Below are 7,003 nucleotides of genomic sequence, written 5' to 3' on the forward strand. Positions count from 1 at the left end.
GTGCATTCATGTAGTTGCCTTTAGCCAAGGCGCTTCACAATGTGCATTACATTCACCCATTCACACACACATTCATACACCGATGGTGGAAGAATGCTCATCTGGAGCAGTCGAGGGTTCAGTGTCTTGCTCAAGGACACTTCGACACCAAAACACTGGGACCGGGATCGAACTGGCCCTGCACCCTTTCTATCTCGATCCGGGTCATGGCACCGTCGTAATGCCCGGGAATCGAACCTGCATGGGTCTCCCGCGTGAGTTTTTTTTAAAAAGCAGTTTATGTTGTATTTTGCTCTATTTGTGTTGCCACTGTGGTGTATTGGGACTACACGGAATGGACTTAGTTAACCCATTCTGAACGGGAACCCATTTTGGTGTTAGCATCATGTTATGCTTTAGCTATTGAAAAATAGCAGATCTACAAGCTCATAGCGCGCCACCGAGTGGCGCGCTACGAGCTTGTAGGTCTGCTATTTTTGAAAAAATCGAAGAACGACTGACATTTTTAGAATCTGATCTCAGGTCAGAATGGGTTATTCAGACCAGTGTGTGTCCAGTGGAAACCTCGTATGAATCTGATCTCAGGTCAGAATGGGTTAATACTTTCCACCACTGCACCCACATGCCAACACGTGAAATGAAGTGTGAATCGTGGTACCACTAAAGGGGGTGTGGTGCCACAGAGGCACCACGGAGGCACTCAAGTGGTATAATATCACTGCCAGTCTCAACTGCTCACCACTGTACACACACGACGACACACGGCAAAAAGCTGCAAACCACGACAAGTTCCACACACGCCAAGTGTGCGCACGCCAATCCGTATAAGCACGCTAAAAAAACCGCAGACAAGTTCAAGCGTATGCGCACGCCGAGCTCCGAGCTTTCGACGCGCCAAACGTCAAGCTGGAAAACACGACCCGACATGGCAGGTTTGCGAGACGTGCCAAACGCGCTCACACACGCCAACCTGTAAACACGGCAAATATATACACACACGTCGTCGAGCTGTGAAGACTCCAAATGCACACACACACACACGGCACGCTGCAAACATGCCGGACAGCATACGTGCCAGGCCTTCAGCGAACACGCCAAATGCACGCATGCACGTTCCAAGTTCTACACACACACGCGCGCGCAGATGTACACACATAGTCACATACGCAGACTTGCTTGCATGCACGCACACACGCATGCATACGCACACCAGGCGGTGAACATATATACGCCAAGCTGCAAACAAGCTGTTGGGAGGTCAACCTGCAATTTGAAGCTAAGTGGTAGACTACAGGGCCATAAATTAAATGTGATTATTGTTACAGTCTGTCCGTCCATCCATCCATCCCTCTCTCTCTCTCTCTCCATCCCTCATGCCCATGGGCCTGCATGTCATCTCTTTCCTCCCCTAATCCTCCCATATCTTGCTTCCTCCACCTATATTCCTCCCACTGCATCTCTCCTTCCCTCTCCCCTTTATATGTTCCATCTCTCCTCTCGTGTCCTGAAGTATATAACTGTACATTCACGCAAGTATACTGTTCCTTTTTTAGATTTTTTTTTTTGTTTACTTTACAGGGGGTATTTAGATTTTTCTATATTTGACTTCTACTTTTGAATGGCAACAAACCGCACCGTTCCCATTGAAAAGCATCGGCAGAATTAAAGTTTGGTGTGACCGCACCCCTATAGTTACCTTGTAGATTCTAATTATTATTACAAAATCAACCACATCGCATACTTATATGGCTATATATTCTCTAGATATGTTCATACATGCATGATGAGCACTTCTATTTTCGGTATAGGCTACTTGGTGGAAGTGTATTTCGAGTTCAATGCCAATGCTCTTGCACTTTTACTCAAGTAAATTTTTGAGTGGTGCAACCACTCCAAGGAGCAGCAATGTCACTATGGGAGTATATAGGACTATATGGGACTATGTTTAGAGTACCAGTAGGGGGAAAAGTGGCGCTGTTGTGCCAGAAACAGAGAGAGAGAGAGCGATAGTGTTAGAACCAATAGGAACTGATATTGGAATGATACAGAGAAGAAATTGGAACGATACAGAGGACCAATAGGAACTGAAATTGGAACGATATACAAATTGGAACGATGCAGAGAACCAATAGAGGGGAGTTGCACCACTCAGTTCACTCGGGTGTGATTTTTTTTTTATACCAGACTTACTTGAAACAGTACTTCTTCCATCTCTCTCTCTCTCTCTCTGTCATCTTCCATCCAGATGTCAGAGAGAGAGTCAATCACACGCGGTGCGTCGTTAGTACGTGTCAGAGAGAACAGGCGTCCTGTGCGCGTCACGCAGCCAAACGAGGACTCGAGAAAAGAGAGAAGAGAAGAAAAGGGGAGAAGAAAAAGAAAGCGCTGAATCATTGCTGTTCTGTTTTCTGTCAGCCCCGGGAAAACAAAAGCAACGTTCATTTCAACACCTCTCCAAACCCGAAGGTCAGCGTTCGGGGAACTCTCAAAACGTTTCCTCATCTAGTGAGTCAAGTCATCTGGGTGAGTTCAACCCAGAGGCAACCCCTCTCTCTCTCTCTCTCTCTCTCTCCGGAAGGCATTTCCCAACCACTTGGACGGTTGTGTAACAGGATGATAATTATTATGTTAAAATAAAAGCTGAAAGGGGATCTCTCTATATTGTCATAATGTGGGCACACACACACACACACACACACACCCACCCACAGGTATCTTATGGGCTGGAGCTTTGTGGGCATATCCACATTTGGGCTGTTAATGTTTGGAGTTGTTGCATTGGATCCTAAAAAATAATAAGAAAATCACACCTGTGTGAACTGAGTGGTGCAGCCCTCTCTGTTTCTGGCGCCCCCTACTGGTACCCTATACTATAGTCATATACTGGTGCTCATGACCACATACATACATACATAGGTGTAAGGGTCGAGAATGTTCTTGGTCACAAGAGCGGGAAGTGCTGACCAGCTGGAACCCTTTGGCGAAGTTAGGTCTTGGCGATGTCTTTATCTTTACGGACAAGTTAAGAAAGCTTAAGTTGCAAGGGCTTATAGGTTTAGATTCTCACACAGACTTAATTGAAGATTTATGATCCGACAGAGAACGGTTCTGGCAAGATGCCCTATATAAGGAGGGGATGACGTCACAACTAGGTAGGCGTGACGTCAACCCTGACACACATAGGTGTACACGGACATTGCTGGTTGTAGGAGTGGTTGCACCACTCAAAAAATAACGAGTAAAGATATACCGTGGAAACATCATTCCTGAACAGAAATTACTTATTGGCAGATTTCTTGTATAAAAATGATTGTATATACAACACCATCAACACCAATGATTGTATATACAACACCATCTAGAATGAATGCATAATAGGAATATATTCATGAAGGTTTAATTTGAATTACTTTATTGCAACAACTGCAACATGTTGTCACTCCGAAAACAGTATCACAGTGACGTCATCGGACCGGATGTGCCCGCCACACGGCACACGTCAGCTCGGCTAACGGTATACCGCCGACACGTCGACCCTTTGGCGTGAGGCGAGATCCGTCCCAAGACATCGCCCGTTTTACGTCTTAAAGGTATATTCAGTGATTTCACTTAATTCAAATATCACTTATTTTTTTGTTTTGTTGTGATAATCCTCTCTACTATAGAGTGTGCTGACCATATAAGGAGTTCCTCCCTGTCCCCATGCAGTTAACCCCTGGGGGTCAAAAAAAACCTTAGGTTTAGTTTTTGATTCTCTATCCTGATTGGACGAAAGGCTTAGGTCCCACAGCCAAAAACGAAACCTAAGGTTTTTTGAGTGAAATCACTGAATATACCTTTAAGAACTGTACTTAAGTACAATTCTGAGGTAATACCACAGAATGTACTTGAGTATTTCCCATTTCAAATACTTTAACTTCTACTCCACTATACATCTCAGAGCCAAACTTTAAACTTTTTTACCCCACTACGATAATTTGAAAACTTTAGTTACTTAGTTACTTTGGAGATTTTATCATTTTGATTAGAAAACATACATTAACCCCCATATATGGGGACTATAGGTTGGTGGAGGGTGTGTAGAGCCCAGGATCACATTAGATGATTGACACAGGGGTGAAAAATGGGTTACAAAATCGTGGGATAAAAAAAATATATATAAAAAAAAAAAAAAAAAAACATACATTAACCACTTCAGCCCTATATATGCAGTGCATTTCGGCCATTCGGAAAATAGCCGATCACAATGTGTCGCGATGCGACAAATTGTTAAGCTTGTAGATTCTGTACACATTTTAAGTAGTGAAATGAGACGTTCAATATGAGTATATACTTTTAGTACTTTAAGTACATGTTAATGCTGATACTTTTGTACTTTTACTTCAGTACATTTTTAATACGAGACTTCTACGTTGCAGTATTGATACTTTTACTTAAGTAAAACATTTGAGTATACTTTTAACACATATCAATATGGGGATCAGACAATCCCTACTCAGAGTGTATACAATACATTTGTACACCATGGTCCATTTGTACACTTTATACAAATATAAATTGGGGTCTCCGAGATAGAAATGCCATTAAATGGGGGTCCGTAGACGAATTCATGTCAAACTGGGGGGGGGGTCTTTGAAATTAAACGGGTTGAGAATCACTGCTAGAGCCGTAAATATCTTCTCTTTTATATGGGGGGTCCCCATGGCATATCTCTTCAAATGGGGGTCCAATTATACTGTGAATTTGGGGGTCCTTGACATGAAAAAAAAATGCTCTAAAGAAGAGGAACGCTATAGCAGTGCCATTTAATATACCGGGGTCCGTGATTTATCACCACCAATCAGGTCCTGCTGCATGTGTGGAAGCGGTTATAGGAATTAACTATGGTGTAAAAATGTGAAAAGTATAAAAAAAGGGGGAATGAAAGTGAAAACAACACAATTCTGGTGTATAGAAAGTTGAGAACGAGAGAGAGAGAGAGAGAGAGAGAGAGAGAGAGAGAGAGAGAGAGAGAGAGAGAGAGAGAGAGAGAGAGAGAGAGAGAGAGAGAGGGAGCGAGAGAGAGAGAGAGAGAGAGAGAGAGAGAGAGAGAGCATCCAGGCGTTTCCAATTAGAACAGAGCCTGTATACAATGCGGAGGAGTTAGAAGAGAGAGAGAGAGAGAGAACTACACGGAGAGAGAGAGAAAGACTTAGAAAAGATAAAGAGAGCTCCCATGCAGAGGAGATGGAGGATCTGGTCTGGTATTTTTCAAATTAGCATTCTGTGGTCTGTTAGCTAACGTGCGTGTGCTGCACGTGCACGCGTGCCTATACGTGCGCGTGTGTGTGTGTGTGTGTGTGTGTGTGTGTGTGTGTGTGTGTGTGTGTGTGTGTGCAGTTGTGCACGTCCGTATAGCCGGGTCAATGAATATACAGCAATACATCTGTGTGATGTGTGTGCTTATACATATGGCAATCTGCATGTGTGTGCAGCGAGTGTGTGTGTGTGTGTGTGTGTGTGTGTGTGTGTGTGTGTGTGTGTGTGTGTGTGTGTGTGTGTGTGTGTGTGTGATGGACTGCTGGTAGTGACTATGTGTGAAAACTGTCATCGCTGTACTAAGGGATGTTAGTCACACTTTGACACACAACCAAGGCATGTAGGGGAGAGAGACGACATCCGAGACACACAAACACACACGCACGCGTATGCGCGCTCGCGCACACACACACACACACACACACACACACACACACACTCAATCTCATATGCACACACGGTTGCAAAGATATTCCTTGCAGTCGGTCATATGTTGACTCATGAGTGCGTGCGTGCGTGCTCGCTCGCTCTAACACGTACTGCACGTATGCGCGCCCATTGCAACGTGCACACAGGACGTACAGTATATAGCTGACCATGGCAACGATCAGTGAGTGTGCACCAAGTAGACACAACATATAGCCGAAAATAGGTCATAGATGTCATTCCACGTGCACACGCACGCACGCAAGCAAGCAAGCACGTATCCACGATTACTTGCATGTGTACGTGTACATGTGTGTGCCTGACAAGGGACACAGTGGGTATTGCATAACACATAAGGGGCATCGTTCCTAATCTGCTAAATGCTCCGAATTGAAGAGGATATACGACGTTGCATCCGCGAGCGTCAAAGGTTCATACGCTGTCGGTATATACTGCAGTCATGCATTCATTATACTGGTTTTTAGGTTATAGCCACTTTAGCCCTATTATATACAGTATACTTCATTGACTGGGATACCCCAGGGCTCTATACTTACTGTAGTGTGCACCTTTTTCCCCTCTACACCAAATCTCGACACTGAAAATTAGCAGACCAGCGTATGACCTCGAGCCTGAAGAATGGCCTTTTCTTTTTTTACCAGGAGCTATAATGCAATAGCAAGTTGAGTCTATACTCAATGTGCAAGCTAGTCCAGTAGTCCTCTAGTCCAGCTGGTTTTGTCCATATAGAGTATAAAGAAGGATAGAGACTGAACTGGCGAGAAGTTCCCCCCCACCTCGCTATTCATATCAGTGGAAGTTGCTCAGTGGCGTTTTGAAGCACCCGGAAGAACCGTCTATACTTCCGCATTTGACCGCATTCGGTGGTCAAATGCGGAAGTGCAAACACGCTCAACGTTAAGGCCCGCAGCTGCACGGGGTGTCCTCGTCATATATACTTCCACGGGTCCGCCTGCAGTCCCTCCTCTTACCACTAGTAGGGCCCAGTGCTTCAACGTTAAGAGAGCCTCACTGGGGCCCTTTGGTTTTGTCTCATTGGCTGATGTATGTGCGCACCGCAAATATGTCCTGGGCCGAAACGAACGGCTCAGAACACAATAGTTCCACCTTAAAGGTTCCTACCTAAACTACTGTGCTGAAACTGATAATGCAGATAATAATAATGCAGCTGGTAATTCATTGATTTAATCAATTTGGGCTTGTTTTGCCAAATGTTTACGTGGTGAGCTCTATACTCTGTTGTGTGATTAATAGCTAA

Source organism: Protomyctophum bolini, assembly GCF_963924005.1.
Source record: "Protomyctophum bolini genome assembly, chromosome: 20".
Taxonomy (NCBI): domain Eukaryota; kingdom Metazoa; phylum Chordata; class Actinopteri; order Myctophiformes; family Myctophidae; genus Protomyctophum; species Protomyctophum bolini.